The sequence below is a fragment of the Panthera leo genome, chromosome C2 (genome assembly GCF_018350215.1).
Source record: "Panthera leo isolate Ple1 chromosome C2, P.leo_Ple1_pat1.1, whole genome shotgun sequence".
Lineage (NCBI taxonomy): Eukaryota > Metazoa > Chordata > Mammalia > Carnivora > Felidae > Panthera > Panthera leo.
The window spans coordinates 61,502,644-61,520,204 of record NC_056687.1 but is presented as its reverse complement, the minus strand read 5'-3'; positions in this window follow the sequence as shown (position 1 = coordinate 61,520,204).

Sequence of the window (17,561 nt, the reverse complement as noted above, 5' to 3'; positions counted from 1 at the left end):
ACATTGCTTCCTGTTCACTGAAAAAACAGAAGTAATCAGAAGAGAACTTCCACGAGCTTCCACCACCATGTTAACCAACGACTAAAACTTATGTCCATAAACTCTGCTGTTCTTTTTGTTACCATGGTCTGTGTTCCTAAGGTTAACCTTCCGGTTGTACATTAAAATAACCTCTATTATTTTTCTCTCTACTGAAGGATCAAATTTTCTTTTGCTATTAGGTTATTCCTATCAGCTTACAAAAATGATGTTATTCCTCTCATCTTAAAAATAAAACAAAAACATGTCTATGGCCTCACTTCCTTTTCTGGCTATCTTCTTTTAAAATTCAGTCCAGGCAGATTTTGCCCTACCTTTGCACAGAGGTGCAAGCCACTCTTGTCAAGGTTGTTAGTGACTTCCAAGATATTTGACCTCCTGCTCAAAACTTTTTTTTTTTTCCAAGAACAACACATTTTCCTGGCTTTCTTCTAATCTTACTGGCCACATATCCTCTATTTCCTTTTGCTAATTTCATCTCATATCACCAAACTGTTAAACTTTGAGAGCTCTAGGATCAGGTTTGGACCTCTTCACTTTTGCATATACACTGATTCTCCTGTTGGTAATTTCGTCTAGTCTCCTGGCTTTAAATATTACCTATGTATTGATCTGTCCAAAGTTCTCTCTCCAACCTGGACCTCTCTGAAATCCAGACTCATATGGCTAATTGCCTACTCAATTATGTCCACTTCTATGTCTACCAGGCATTTCAAACTTCACATGCTCAAATCTCAAACCCTGGTCATTTTCCCCAAACTTAAGTGACCACAGATTTCTCCCTCTGAATAAATGACAACACTATCCTTCTATCTGGTCAGATTCAAATCCTTGGAGGCATCATGACTCCTTTTTACTCCACAACTAATCCATCAGCAAATCCTCTTGGCTCTACCTTTGAAATATACTCAGAATCTGACCATTTCTTGCCACTTCCCACTCTGGTTTATACCCCATTGATTTCATTTGGATTACTGCAATAGTCTCTCTTAACTCTGACCTCCCTGCTTCAGCTCTTTACCAGGTATGGTCTATTCTAAAAAATATGTCAGATCATGTCATTCTGCTCACAATCCTCCAATTGCTTCTTATCTCATTTCAAATAAAGGAAAATGTCTTTATGATGGCTCCATGACCCTTTGGTACCTCTTTGGTGTTTTTTCTTACTGTATTCCCATTGTTTCACTTGACTAATCCTTGAACATTCTGGTCACATCCCACTTTAGGGCATTTGCACTGTTCTTCTGTCTGGAATAGTCTTCTCTCTGGATATCAACATGGTTTACTTCTTTACCTCCTTTTGCTTTTATCTCCCTGATACTTTCTTATGTTTTCCCTGATGCAAACTCCAACATTCCATTCCCCTAGTCTGCTTCATTTTTTTTTTTCATAATACTTATCATTATCTGATACTATTATTAGTTGTCATGTTTATAATATGCCCACTAAGATGTAAGTTCCATGACAGCTTGAGCTTTTTTGCTGTTTGTTCACTATTGCATGTCCAGGGCTAACATTCTCAATCCCTATATGTGCTTATTGAATGAGTGAATGAATCAATGAATGACATTCAATTCTAGTGGTTTGTTTTTGTTTTTGTGTTTTTGTGAGTAGCATATAGTATTAGGAAAATCTCAATCCCAGATTTTTTTTCAAGAAGATCCTGAGGTTATTAATCTAACACAATGCTAAACATTCCTAATTAGATGTGGGAATATCCATGGTTATCCAGATGTTTTAATTACCCACAATGTACCCAAGTAATCAACCGTTTCTAATCCCTTCCTTTAGTGAAGAGAATGGTTTTTGGATAATTAGATTCCAAGGTACCAAGTCTGTGTCACTATTCCAATACTCAGGCTGATTAACTCAGAATATATATATATATATATATATATATATATATATATATATATGTTTTTTTAAATTTATAAATAGAAACCAGTGCAAAATGGGATCCAATAAGAAAATTCACTTTCAGTCAACTATACAGGAATCAATCAATTTTATATCAGCAGTCACTAAAAGCAAAAATACATTCATTCTTTAGGGACAAGAGATACCTACATGCTCAACTTCTTTTTGAATCTCACTTTATTATATGTAATTTTTGGAATAAAATATTCACATTGCATTTTATGTGAAAATAATACATGGATAATTTAGGAGTACCTAACATGTTCCCTGGAATTTAGCAGGTAATTTTTCCTCCTTCCTTGAGTATTTTTATTTTTCCAATAATCCCAATGCCATTTGTAGAGAAAAGTTGTGTTTCCTATTGAAGGAGTTTCAGATAGTAACTGTCGGGGGCGGGGGGGGTGCAGATTTTGGATGGTGGTTTTTTTAGCAAGAGCTTTCTTTTTGCTTCTACACCTGTAATTCCATTTTCTACTTAGTAGCAAAAGTAATGGTAAAAAATAAGTGAGATTATCAGTTTTACTTAAAACAATTCAATGAATTCCAACTCTACCTGGAATAAAATGTAGATTCTTTTTCAGGACTTCAAGATCCTGCATCATCTAGTTACTATGTTTTTCTCCAAACTAAGCCCACACCACTCTTTCCTGTGTTCATTTTCATCTAGTCACAAAGGTCAGCAGGATTTCCCTACCTCAGGACCTTAGCTCATTCTCTTCACCTGGCATGCTCTTCTTCTGAAGATTCCCCCAAGGCTTATTTCTTTTCATCATTCTAGCTTTTGTCAGCTGTCAGTTCCTCAGAGAGTCCATCCTGCCTGTCCTATGGAGTAGTAGGTCTCCTAAATTCTTATTCTCATCTTGTTTTTTTCATTCATGAAAATTGTCACAACTGTATAGTTATTTTTATTTGTTTGCTTCTTTACTTGCTTTTTGTCTGTCTTCTCCACTGGGTTACAATCTCCACGAAGGTAGAAACCATGTCCTTGTTATGTCTTCTTATGTATTTTATTGTGACGAGATGTAGAGGTAGAGTCATTCACATGTTAATACTAGTTGAAGGCTCAGAGTCAATGAGATCGCAAAAAAAAACCCATGTGGATCAAGAAGAGGACTGTGAATAAACCCCTGTAGAAGTAGAACCCTAATATTTAAGGAGCAGACAGCAGAGAAAGGAACTGCTAAAGTGATCAGTGATCAGTGACTTAAGAGCAAGAACTGCTAGAAAAGCAGGGGACAGGTAGACATGCCATGTGCTCTGTTAGATCCCAGCAGCAGGCACAATGCCTAGCGTTTAGTAGGCACTCAAAAACTATACCTTCGTCTGTTGGATGCAAGATGAAAGAAGAACAGGTTCAACAATACTAAATGTTCTGAGAAAATCAGTCAAGATAAGGTTTTAGTAATTACCAGGTTACTGGCCACCTTAAGAGGAACATTCACTTTCTAACATATTATATAATTGATTTGCTTAATATATTATTGTTTTCCTCCCCTGCTAAAAGGTACACTCCATGAGGTCAGGAAATCTTTGTTTACTCACTGATATATTCCAAGCTCCCAGAACAATTCCTGAACAAAGTCAAGAAGGTATTAGAAATGTTTAAAGCCTTGGTTTACATACAGAAAAGAATTGTATTTCAGAATGCTTAATTCGTTAGTGAGCACAAACAATAAGAGTATTCCCATATTATCAAATCAGCTGTTGTTTTACTAGTGAATCAGTTGGACACTAAGTGGTTCTAAGACTCGCGCTCAGTCATCCTCACAGATTTACTGTGTGATCTGGAGATAGGTTTAAATGTCAGCAACAATTATTTATTGTTCAATCTGCTCAGTGGTAGTCAGTCCTTTAAATCTCTTATGCAACAACAATAGCAAAGACCAGAGGGCCTGATTTTGTCTTTATCACCCCGGCACATATCCCTTCCTGCTCACTGAAGCTATTTCAAAGAACATGTCACACCCTGAGAAATTCATTAAAGTCCCAGAGAGTCTAAACTTTTCTGCAGATCAAGGGCTCACCACCTGAGAGAAATCTACAAACACCTTTTCTAATCAATGGGACTATTTCTGTAACTGGCAGATTATTGAAAAATGTAATTTACTCATCTTTTATAAATTAGACTATTTCTCCAAAGGCTTTTTTTTTTTCATTCATTTTTCACAAGCTTTCCTAAGAAACAGATCTGTTTTTATTTCCTGAATTCATTAGGGAAATACAAAATTGGTTTTTTCTTGGTTTTGATGGTTGACCCTTTTGTAGTTCTTCTGAATATATTTTTCACTTGGTCTCCTTATTGAATCTAAAATTGAAAAGCATTTTAAATTGTCTCATGTTTTGATATTTTTTGATATTGTGGACATTGCTCTATACCAAGTGGACTGTGGTGGTTTGGGGTAGTAAAGCAGAGAGAAGATAATTAGATGGTGTGAAGAAATGTTGGGTGAAATGATGAGGAGAGAATGTATGAGATTTAGGGAACATTTTGGAGGCAGAAATAACTGCCTGTGCGGGTGTTTGTTGATGGAGGCTGAAAATTTTAAAACTAAGAATTTACACATCTGATTTTTTTTTTTATAACAGGTGTGTGCCATATATTTAGATGTCAAAAAACTATCACTACAAGTGGCACAAGAGCCAAAGTATTCAGTATCAGAACATCAATTCATCAAGACTGCCAAATGGAGGAGGCATATGTTCTGAGTACTCACCACTGATTGGTCAGCTGCTGTTTCCATGGCAATCCATGTACAGCTCAGACATTTTTCCTCTCCTATTCTACATTACCTCTATTACATAGCAAAGAATGCTAAGATTAGTAAACAGGCATATTTGGTAAATGTAATGTGGTATTGCAGTCACTAAAATTGTGGCTGATTATTCTAATTTTAGAATAGTTGCCGTCCATGGCATACCCCCAAACTGTGGCAAAGCAGCAAGAAACCTTGTATTTTTTCTTGTTCTTGAGAAAAATGCCCTTTGTTAAAACAGTTTCTTGAACACACCACACAGGTTTAGGAAAACAGTGATGTGTGCCTTAAGCTGGAAAGGGTGAATTAACTAGGATTTTAAGAATTTCAAAGATATTTAGATAGATAGATAGAGATCTCTATCTATTGTCTATGTATTTATATTTGAATTTTACATGTAGAGTGAACACATTTATCTTAGGTGTGTCTGGCATCTGAACATTATTTTAGACTAAACTAGTCCATTATACTGTAAATGTGAACCATAACAAACAGATGAATACATAAATAAATAAATAAATAATCACTACTCCTCAGAAACTGCAACCAGGAAGATAGTTTTTCTCTTAGCATACTGCTAGTGGTCCCTTCTCTAAATGCAACCAAAATTTGTGTGTCCTCATTCTACTCAATTTGTTGCTGTGATGGAATTAACCATCTGCTCTCCATTTCCTCTACTTTAAAAAAAAAAATAATGTTTATTCACTTTTGAGAGAGAGAGAGAGAGCGAGAGACAGAGAGAGAGCAGGGGAGGGGCAGACCAGGATTCAAAGCAGGCTCCAGGCTCTGAGATGTCAGCACTGAGCCAGACGCAGGGCTCAAACTCATAAACTGTGAGATCATGACCTGAGCCAAAGTTGGACACTTAACCCACTGAGCCACCCAGGCACCCATTCCCTCTACCTTTGATAACAATGCCTGGTCTTGGGGCAGTTATTCCATGCCCACTCTGAGGCCATACGCTCTGGTGGAGTAAACTCCATTCTCAGCTCTGGGGTTGGGTGGGATGTGAACTTAAGTCTGGCTCCACATCCCTCTGGTGATTGGATCAAGGATGAGGATGGGGCCAAGGCCATACCAGGAGTCAGGTCCAAGCAGAGTTAATTCTGAAATTTTTGCTGAGCAACCAGAGAAGAGGCAAGCTTCACCCTGTGGACTCTATCTGGGAGCATGTGAATCTGAAACAGCTACAGAGACACAGAAAGAGCACCTGCTTGGGAATGAGGCCACACAGAAGAAGGCAGAGCGAGTGATAGAGGGAGTTGTAAGGCAGGAATCATAATAGGACTTTGCTTATTGAATGCTGTGAGAGTTAAATGAATTTGTAATATAAGGGACTTAAACAGTGCCTGACATATTGGCAGCACTCCATAGATGTTAGCTTTGTTATCATTCACATTGTTTGAATCCTCTTTTAAAGTTAGTTTTAGTTAGTTTTCTGTCACTGTAACTGAAAAAGTTCCTCTCTATAAATATATATTTATACTTATATAAATATATATATAAACCACATATTATATATAAACACACACAAATATATTCCTAATCTCTGTCTTTCTATGTACAGATATATGTATAAAAAATCTCAAAAATAGTATACATTAATCTGAAATTCCTATTCTTTACCTAGTTACTCTGCTTATCGGCATATGTATTTGAAATGTGAACGAAGGCTATGCACACATATAATCATTGCAGCATTATTTATAATTAGCAAAAAAAAAAAAAAATCTGGGGCAACTGGGTGGCTCAGTCGGTTGAGCGTCTGACTTTGGCTCAGGCCATGGTCTCACAGCTTATGAGTTCGAGCCCCGCGTTGGTCTCTGTGCTGACAGCTCAGAGCCTGGAACCTTCTTCGGATTATGTGTCTCCCTCTCTCTCTGCCCCTAACCCACTCGCATTCTGTCTCTGTCTCTCTCAAAAATAAATAAACATTAAAAAAAATTAAAAAATAGAAAAAAAGTCAAACATCTGATTTGTCAAGAAAAACAAGAAAGTTTAAGTATCTTAATGGCAATTATATGGCCATATATTATGCTGTCATTAAAATGATACTCATTAAGCATTTTTAATGTATTGGCTTGTGATGTTATGTTTAATGAAAAGAATAACAGAATATATAGCATGTATTTATAGTATATGTATATACAATGTGATCTCAAGTACATTAAATAATTGTATAAAAAGAAGACTGGAAAGAAAGACACTAAGATATTAGTAGCCGTTTTTTCTGAGTCTTGGTACTATGACTGACTTGAATTTTTCTTTCACTTTTCTAGATTTTATAAAGTATCTAAAATAAGCAGTTAGTATTTCAAGTATTATTTTTCATTATCTGTACATTCATAGAATGTTATACATTCTAAACAGCAGATCTGATATTACCTTAGCCATATAGTTAGAAAAGTGATTTACAAAAATGGAGAAATATAAGAATCTTAGGAATGTTCTCTAGTTCCATCATTTTTATAGATTTTGTAGGAAGTTAAGGCTGAGAAGTTGTAACTTACTCAACATTTGACAGTATTTGGCAGATATTTTAAGACTCACAGACATGGATGTGAATCATATTTCAGTGTTTTTTTTCATTTCTATTATAACACATTTTTTCTATACGCAGCAGAGTGGACTTGCAGATCTAAATTTGCATCTGGTTTCCATAGTAACTGCTTTTCAGCTTTTAACATTAGGCACCACCTGTTGTTCTGTGGACACACCACCAAATAACATCACAGATCATAGAAGGGAAAAAGGGTGCATACCTGTCTTCAAATAGCACTTCCCTAATGTGCTATTTTTCACCGATATTTAGCTGCATACTAGCCTATACCTAAGATAATCTCCTTGCCATCTCTGCACAAACAGCGGCTGTAATTCCTGAATTTAAAAATATTAAGTCCATACTTTCACACACTGTTATGGCAATATGAAGCTCACAGCCAGGCATAATAGGACATTAGATGTAGATCTATAGAGCTATGCAGTCTATTTCATGTGATATGTGAAGATTCTGAAAATTACACCATAGTTAAGACTCTCACACAAATTGTTTTTTTTTCTACATTTGCACAAGAACACACACATAGAGTCACACTTCTAAATATATCAAGTTATTTTAGAAATTGTGCAAACCCTTTTTCTCTGATTCATTTTTAGGCTTTCTTATTTGCAAGCAAACCAGCTGTTGGGGAAGACATAGGGATTTTCCTTAATTAAAATGATTTCTCATAGCTCTGATTTAAAGACCCTAAATTACGATAGCAAGAGTCTCTCTCCCTGGCAAGATTTCCTTTGGAAAGGGCAAAAGCATTTTCAGAAAGTAGCTTACTTAGGTTTTATCAACCCTTGGATAGTGATTAAGCCCTTAAGGTAAGTAAGAAAAGACTCATATGTGTTTTGAAAAAAAAAATATAAGCAGCTGCTCAAAATGGTGGAGAACATATACTGTGAGAGAATGTGGCTCAGGCTAAAACAATTCATTGAAACAGAAGCATTTCATTTAGTCAGGTGACTGAACGTATTATTTATTCATCTCTGCTGCTCAACCTCTAGTGTTTCCTATCGGGGAATAGCGTTAGTTTTAAATGCTAGGAGGCCTACTTAGAACCCTAGCCCCACATGCGTTAGCCATGTGGGCTGAGTTCAGGCCTTTCTGCAAAGAGGTAATAACACCCATCTCACATGGCAGAGTGATGAAGAAATGTAGTAAAGCAGATATCACTTTAAAAAAATTATTTATTTATTTTTGAGAGAGAGGGAGAGAGAGAGAGACAGAGTTAGAACTTGAGCAGGGGAGGGGCAGAGAAAGAGAGGGGAACTGAGGATCTGAAGCAGCCCCACACTGACAGCAGGGAGCCCGACATGGGCTCCAATTCACCAACCGTGAAGTCATGACCTGAGGTTGGATGTTTAGCGAACTTAGCCAGCCAGGCTCCCCAAAGCAGATGTTACTAAGCATGATACTTAGTAGGCACTCACAAGTTTTGTTTCCCTGATCTTTCTCTACTTCTAAGGTTTTCCTGGATCCTCAGTTGGAGGTTAGAGAGGTCACCTCCTGGGGGCACTCAGAAGCCCAATGTTGCTCCCTCCCACTCAGCTGCCACTGAGCTTGTCCTTAGTTCGTCTTCCTTACTAAGCACAGGCGTAGCTGCAACAGCAGCAGGAGTGACCCTAAGGCGTCAGAGAAATGAAAAGCATCTCTCCTCACCAGCATTTATCACTTGCTGGTCCCCAACAGAATATGACTTCCAGATCCCTGAAAAGAAGCAATCAAAATAGGATTAAAGGAGATGGTATTTGCAAAGTGCTTAGCATGGTGCCCAGCACACAGTAAATGCTCAGTAAATGTTAGCCATTCCCATAAATTATTTTTGGAATGAATGGCTAAGCAGATCAGTCAGGGCTCCACTGGATGTTAAGCTGAACAGTTTAAGTGAACTGATAATGATGGTGGCTATGAACATGAAACCAATTTCTGTTTAAATGGGGGTCTGTGGAGATGAAATTTCAGATGAAACATGAAGGGTAGGATATCTCGTTTCTCCCAAGACAGAGTAGTAGGTTAGATCAAGTTGAGATATAAACCATAATACAGACATTAATTTCACTCTTAGCTGAAGTCAGCACAGAATGACTCCCCCAAATCTTTCACCTTGGATTTTAGAAATATTATTCTGGGACATAATAATCTCTAATGCGAACAAGAGTGAGAGAAAGAAGGTTCTGAACTTTTCATGATAGCTGCAAACTCTGTCAACTTTAGCATTAAAATAGGAAAAGAAATAGATCAAAAAGAAAATGTTATATTGCTGGTCTAAAAGCTACAAGATGAAAGTTGCTCATTCCACCCCCAAATCCTCCCACTGTAGTCTGAAGGAATATTGGTGATGAGTAAAATGTCTTGCTTAGAACAGTAACATTTCAGAGGTCAGAAACATCATAAAATTTATCCAGATTAAAGTTTATCCACAGACTCTTCACCTGAAGCCCGTGGGATAAATTTGGGATGGTGGTGGGGGAGTCTATGAACCCTCTGAAATTATATGCCAAATTTGTGTGTGTGTGTGTGTGTGTGTGTGTGTGTGTGTGTATGTGTGTGCGTGCACACATGCGTACGTGCATGCATACTTTCTGGAATGCTGGATAGCTGGAGGTGGAAATCAGGGCATTGTCCTGGATTTCTCCATAGATGAGGGTGATGTGGCTGAGCCGATGCCATGGGACTTAAGAATAAGGAAGCAGCTCTTTGTAAACATTCCATGACTGGAAGTTCACAGACTGTCAGTATAAATTCATCAATGGTGAAACAAGCCATGAACATAAAGGGGAGCAGCAAAGCAGGCACCACCTTCTTGGATCAGGGAAGACCCCAATGTGCATGAGTAGTGTCATCAGCCCTTACTGTGCACCTAGGCCCAAGAAAAACTACACCAGATCAACCGCGGCTGCTCCTGCCCTGTGTGGCTCCTTGTTTCCCAAATACTTTGTATTTTTGGGTAAATAAATTAGAAATCCAGTCTAGCTTTGCAGAGGAGGTATGCATGTGTGTGGTCAGTTCCTGATAATCTGTAATACTGAAGTATACATGATTAGGAAGACATGATTTATGGCTTTTACCCGATTCTTTTTTTTTTTTAATTTTTTTAATGTTTATTTATTTTTGAGAGAGCAAGAGAACAATGTGTGAGCCTGGGAGGGGCAGAGAGAGAAAGGGAGACACAGAATCCAAAGGAGGCTCCAGGTTCTGAGCTATCAGCACAGAGACCAATACAGGGCTTGAACCTACAAACCATGAGTTCATGACCTGATCTGAAGTTGGATGCTCAACCAACTGAGCCACCCAAATGCCCCAGCTTTTGCTAGATTCTTAAAGGGTCCTTGACTTAAATGGATTAACAAGCACCTAGCTAGATGAGTAAAATAATTTTACAGATAAGGGAAGTGAAGTCTTAGAGAAGTTAGGAGATTTGCCCCAGGACAACTGGCAGAACCATGACAAGGAAGCAGTTCTATCCAAGCCCAGATCACCAGTTCCACCATTAAACCCTTGTAGAAACTAAATACTTTAGGGTCTGTCTTGGTCAGTTCAGGCTGCTGTAACAGAATATCACTGGCTGGGTGGTTTAATTAAGAAACATTTCTTTCTCACAGTTCTTGGATGCTGGAAGCATGGGATCAGGGTGCCAGCATAGTCAGGCTCTTGGTGAAGTCCTTCTTCTTGGTTTATAGATGGCCATCTTTTCCATGTATTCTGACATGGAGAAGAGAAAGGAAAGATCTCTCTGGTACCTTTTTTCATAAGGGCACTAATCCCATTCATGACAGCTTCACCTTCATGACCTAATTGCCTCCCAAAGGTCCTCCCTCCTAATACCATCACCTTAGGGGTCAGGATTTCAATATATGAATTTTGGAGGGACATACACATTCAATCCATAACAGGAGCCTCAGGGATGATCAGGTGAGCTAATGTCAACATCACACCACCCTAAATCAGGAGCCAGAATTAATTCCATGGTTTGTATATCTTCTATCTCATAATCTTGGTTTTAGAGAGAACATAATAAACAAGGCCAATCAGATAACTAGACAACAGAATCCAGGCAATCAATGAATCATAGGCATAAAACTAACATTTGTTTCTGTCAACAAGATGCTTTCCCAGAAAAACCCTTGTTCCATACATCATGGAGATAGCAGCTAGCAGCAGCTTATGTATCTCCCTCTTAGTTGAACTGCATGTGGAATGGCCTTGGCAGTCAAAACTCTTCTGATGGATTTGTGCCCCCATCTCCAGCAACATTCTTATTTTTGTTTCTAATAAGATTGACCCATGAGACTGCTTCTGGGAATATTCCAGGGAAGACCACTTATCACACTGACAGAACTATTTCACTAAAGCAGCATCTCAACCTAGTGGTTCTTCCAGTCTCTCCTTCTCATTTCCTGTCTTTGGTCTTGGCCCCTTTATATCTGTTTTTCTTCCTCTGAACTCACCACCTCTTTCTGTTTGGGTCCATCTTTCATCCTTCCTTTGGTTGCCTATCTTCTTTCGCAGGTTGCTGGGTATTTAACTAGGGAACTAAATCACATAGTTTGATAAAGATGTTCTTGAGCTATTCATCAGCATGGCAACAGAAAGGGCTTTCTGGGATTTAAGAATATAAGACATGCGATTCTAAAGTGAGACAAATGGTCCATTTCATGCAATCTTCATGTCTTACAACATAACATCAAGATGTTTATAGAAACATATGATAGCTCTCTATGAAATCTAATTCTATAGGCAAAGTATTCTGAACGCTGTCAACTTTCCCTTAATGACCCATCCCATTAGTAGCAACATAAAATGTTTATGGAGTACATACCATATACCAGGCATTGTGTGAAGTTCTTTAAGTGCATTTTCTTATTAAATATCACAAGTGTCAGTATTATCCCCATTTTGTGGATGTGGAAGCAGGTTCAGAGAGTTTAAGTAGGTAGCAACGTGGTACAGCCAAATTCTAACCCAGGCTGGTCTGCCTTCATAGACAATTTTAGCTACTATGAATATGACACACATGCATTTAAAAACGTTTAAGACATACGTTATCAACAGTTCCAATTTTAACCACATTTTAGTGTTAACAAGCTCTATGTTGTTACTATCGAACACATTGTTTCTGTGTGCTTCTCATAAAAGATGTACTTTCTTTATTTCTTTCTTTTTTGAAAGACATACTTCCAAATTTAATATTGTAATATATATATATAGGTTAGCATTTGGTGAATGAATCCACATTCATTTCATCACACTAGGAGAACCCAAATAAAATCAGTAGGAGTCCCAAGAAAAAAAAAAGGGGGGGGGCGTGCTGAGGAAAAATTTCTCAAAGAAATAATATAAGAATGTTTTCTAGAACCAAAAGACATGAATCTCAAGCCCACTGAATCCCCAGCACAGTAACCGAAAGAAAGATATTCCTATCATGAAAATTCTAAACATTAAGAATAAAAGCAAGTTTCTCAAAATTTGCAGAGAAAAACTGGTCATATAGGAAAGAATAGCTTCAGACTTCTTAGCAGCCATCCACAAGAATCTGGAAGATAATGAAGACCTACCTTCAAAGTACTTCAAGTGTGAGTGTAACATGTTAAGTCTAGAATTCTTTACCCAAACTAGGCATTAAGTGTGAGAGGAGAACAAAAGCTTTCTTCACGAGGCTGATAGAGGCTGTACTACACCAAAATGGGACATAAAATCAAGAACGAGGAAGACATGGACCCCAGGAGATAGGAGATGCAAACGTGTAGAGCCAAAGTCTATCTCTAGAATAACTGGGAAGGGAAGGCACAGGATGATAGTTTAGTGGCACAGCAACAAACCTGATTGGAATATGAAGACAGGGGTCTCAATAATGAGCCATATTCACATAGTTACAGTAATAAAAACACTAAATACATATTTAACTAAAATAAAATTAAGAAATGTGCAGCACCTGAAAGATAAAGCAGAAGAACTTTATTGACAGAATAAAAGGAAGGCTTGAGTAAAGGAGAGGCATGGCCATGTATCTTGATAAGAATAAGAACATTAGATATTATAAATATGATAAATTCCCAAAATTAATTAAAAGGCAATTTTTTTAAGTTTATTTATTTTGAGAGAGGGAGGGAGGAAGAGAGAGAGAGAGAGAGCACACACTCATGCAAGCAAAGGGGGAAAGGGAAAGAGAGGGGGAAAGAGAAAATCCTAAGCAAGCTCCACGCTGTCAGCACAGAGCCTGACATGGGGCTTGATCTCAAGAACTGTGAGATCATGACCAGATCTGAGATCAAGAGTTGGCAGCTTAACTGACTGAGCCACCTGGGCACCCTGATACAAAAGCAATTTTTAAAAATGTAATCTGGATAGTTGTTCTAAAGTTCTAAAAAGTAAATATATGAAAATCGCAAATACATTTGGGGTGCATTTTCCCCCAGGTATAAAAATTTACCACAAAGTTCAGATCCAGGTCACAGATAGGACTTGAATGTCTGATAATTAAGGCCTTTGGAAGCAGTGGGGACATAGTAAATCAGCAAAGACCAAAAGGGTTTTTGCAACAAACTGCTAACAATGAATAAATAGCTTAATAGTAATGTGGGGAAACAGACACTCTTATACATTGGTGGTTGGAAGGCAAGGTGATGCAACTTGACAAAAATCTATCAAAATTCCATGTAATTATCACTTGACCTTTATTGCTAGAAAAGTTAATATGTACAGGAATATTTCTTGCAAGACTTTTTTATTATAGTAAAAGATTGAAAGCAGTATACATGGGATAGAAATTCATTTCCAAAATACATTAGGTGCAACAAGGTATAAAATAGTACATGTAGTATATATACTACATTTGTGTATAAAAAGGAGACAATGGTGAGTGTGTGTATGTGCATGCATGTATTTGGACCTGTACCCTAAATTATATATACATTTATATTTGCTAATCTCTTTATGAAGTATCCTTGGACACTGATAACATTAGATTCTTCAGAGAAGGGAATGGGTAGGTGGATAGCTGGGCAACAAGTGTGAGATAGGGATTTTCTTGAATACCCTTATGGTTCTTGAATTTTGAACCATGTAGCCATAATGTTTTAAATCAATAAAATATTTTAAATATTAAAATAAATTTGTATTTTTATACTTGGTTTTGGGACTGAGTTTGCTAATTCTTTAATATCTGAGCTAAATATTGCCAGTATCAAGCATTGCTTGACACAGCTAACAGACTGAATTAATAAGTCTCCATTCCTGGCACTTTGGACATCATTCTGTTATAGCATTTATCAACATTGTATTATGGTTCCTTCTGTATATTTCTGTCTTGCTTACTATAGTGTGAGGACCTCTATGGAGTAGCGATAGACAGAGATTCATAGATTCATATATTCATTCACTCATTAACTAACTGCTAGACAAGGTGTTTATTCAACCTTGTATCTTCCGTGCATCGCCTGGCAACTGACATATAAGAATTCATTGCACCACTTTTGAGTGGATACATGAATAAACGAATAAGGCAAATTCAGCAATTCATCATAGGATGCAGGATGATATATCCTTAAATTGGTATTGTTCATAATCCTGAGGACTTCCATCTTTTCCTGACTCAAAAGTTAAACTGCAGTCATGTTGAATATACATTCAAAATCCTCTACAAGGAAACCTTTTAATTTACTTGCAGAAAGGTCAAACATATGCATTCAAATACAAAGGAGGCTCTGAAGTTTCTTTAAATATTATTTTATTACTTTTTTCTCATATATTTGCATATTTGCAAATATCATAATTGTATCAGACAGAAGAGGCAGAAGAAAATAATATTTTAGTGCAATATGTTTCATAATTACAAGGCATCATACACCATTTGGGCAAAATATTGCCCACAATAGCCTTGGGAAGCAGGAGATTTTGATGGAGATAAGTAGATAAGAGCAGTGTGAACAAATGATTCCTACCAAGTCATACAACATGTCAGTAGCGCAAATGGATTTCACCCAAACAAATCTATGCTCTCAGGTCACTGTTTCATCTATTTCCTCTCTCATATTAAAAACAATATTGAGGCTGTGTGTGAAAAGGTCACAGATACATATTGATAAGCTCCCCCAAACAGCTCTGATAAGAGGGGATATGATATTAGAAGAAATGAATTGAGTCCCAGCTGGAGACTGCTTACTTATGTGTCAATGAATATTTTTCTTGAAAAACATGATTGCAGGTAGTTTTTAAAAAGAATTCCTAAGATCTATGAAAAGATTTGTCAAAACCTAGACTTTCTAAGGGAATCAAAGTATCTCACAAACCCCTTTGAATGCTTCTATATTAGTCACTGTATCTTACCGCATCGTAATGGATTTATACCTTCATTTCCCGCCTGCCTCCCCACCCCAGCCCCCTGTGAGTACTTCCTAAGAAGAAGCTGTATCATCATTTTTTGCTTTTAATCCCCAGGGTTTGGCCTAGTGCAAGGCATTTAATAGTACTTAATAAATATGCAGACTAAAGCATACAGTTCTTGTTCACAGTCAGTATGATATAGTAGAAAGTGGTTCTATTCTTGGCTCTGCCCTGGAGCAGCAGATTCAACTAACACATGTAATGATAAACCAAATTTCAGTTTATTCTTCTGAAAAATGAATGGGTCACTAGCTGACTTGTGATAACATTTTCAGTTGTAAAGTCCTATGATTTTATGTAAGTGTGAGGGAGGGAGGATGATGACAAAAAAGAAATATAAAATACAACAGTAAGCATGTATTAAACCATTACCATACACCTGGATCCATGCTAAGAGATGCCTTTACATTCACTTTCTCATTTAATCCTTGAAACAACCCTATGATGTAGAAGCTATTGCTATCTCAATTTCACACATGGAGAAACTGAGGTGCAGAGAGGTGAGTAACTCGGACAAGTTCACAGAGCTATTCTGACTATGCATTTCAAGTCTATCAAGCACACTCCTATCTGGACTCTACATAATTCCAGATGCAAAAAGATGTCTGTTGTTAACAACAGCCTGAAAATGGAGATGCAGCCCGTAGCATATAGGTTCTAATGATAGATTAATAATATGATTTATGTCTTATGAAGAAATCTAATTTATGCAACTATATAATATCCTTCCCTTCCCTTTTTCCTGGACTTTGGAACGGCATAAATATTCAATCCTCCAGTTCTTTTTACCAGGTTCACTGCATGCTGAGGTATGAGTGACTTCTGGGTGGGCTTAGTCAATTATAAGTAGGTCTGCAATCAGGATGGATGAGTTCAATATAATCCCTTCCATTAATACACAACTTTCATTTAAAAATTACCAGGAGTGTTTGACACAAGACAGCATTCCTAAACTTTGTAACTAAACTTTACAAAGTCTTCGAAATCATCACAGCATTTATGGGTTCTTCCATTCCATCAATCTACTGCTATCAGGAGAACTATCTAACTTAGGTGCTCTAAAGGATACCAAGAAGGTCTTGGTCTCTGCCTTCATTAAACTTACTTCCTGCAATGGCCTGCACATGAGTATGCAATCGATACATGCATGTTGATTGAACAGGGAGATTATGTTATAAAATGGCAGTGCTAGAACTCAAATATTGATCCCTCTGTGGCTGAAGCTCAGACTCTCAGCAACCATACTATATCCAGCTTCCTGGATGACAGGTTCCTTGATATCAAGGATCTGATTATATGTTTTATTGTAATGTCATATTGCCATATACAGAGCAGAACTCAGTAAGTGTCACTGATGATAGTATGGAATAAAAAGTCAAATTACATAGAGTTATTAAAGAGAAGATTACTTTATGTGATGCACTGAGAAGAGCACAGCATCATTTTGGTGGTATTCTTGCAAAGAAAGAATGATCTGAGGCTGGTAATGAGGAAACATCAGGAAGGTCCAGGCTGAGGGTCATTCTGAAGACCACTGGTATCCCAATAAACTTTCTGCAATGAAGAAAATGTCCTAATGTCATGCTGTCAATTTGTTAGCCATGAGTCACATGTGGTTATTGAACATTCGAAATGTGGCTAGTGTGACTGAAAATGGTATTATTAATTTTATTTTATATAAAGTAATTTTAATTTAAATAACCACATGTGGCTAGTGGCTATCTTATTAAACAGCTCAACCACAGATCCTCCGCTGTCTCCTGAGAACACGAAAGTTAGGGAAAGAAGGAAGAACTGTACACAGATTAGAGGAGACTAAAGAGACATGACAACTAAATGCAAGGAGTTCCTGGATGCCATCCTGGACCAGAAGAAAAAAAGAATCATCATTGGGACAGTTTGCAAAATTCAATAGGGTTTGT